Source organism: Etheostoma cragini, chromosome 1 (assembly GCF_013103735.1).
Source record: "Etheostoma cragini isolate CJK2018 chromosome 1, CSU_Ecrag_1.0, whole genome shotgun sequence".
Taxonomy (NCBI): Eukaryota; Metazoa; Chordata; class Actinopteri; order Perciformes; family Percidae; genus Etheostoma; species Etheostoma cragini.
This window is the reverse complement of record NC_048407.1, coordinates 33,699,339-33,699,548: the sequence shown is the minus strand read 5'-3', so window position 1 is coordinate 33,699,548 and position 210 is coordinate 33,699,339. Positions and strand designations below refer to the sequence as shown.

The 210-nt window shown below is 38.1% G+C and overlaps 1 protein-coding gene across 1 annotated transcript in view; it reads right to left on the bottom strand.

Annotated features, from left to right (window-relative positions):
* Positions 1–210, bottom strand: part of LOC117955507 (serine/threonine-protein kinase BRSK2-like) — a 94,862-nt gene that overhangs the window by 27,929 nt on the left and 66,723 nt on the right. The window lies entirely within an intron of this gene.

Here is a 210-nt window from a genome sequence, read left to right as displayed (position 1 = left end):
AGCCTGTGCCTATGTTAATGTTAACTAGCATGTTAGTTAGCAGTAATTAGCCTGTGCCTATGTTAATGTTAACTAGCACACTCTACACACTCGACATTTAAGAGCTGACAAACAACATTGATAAGATATGGAAAGCAGTTTGCTCCACACAGCAGCTTGAGCTGCAGGGTTTTTCTATTTTAATGTTAAAGCATGACATGTTTTATTGCC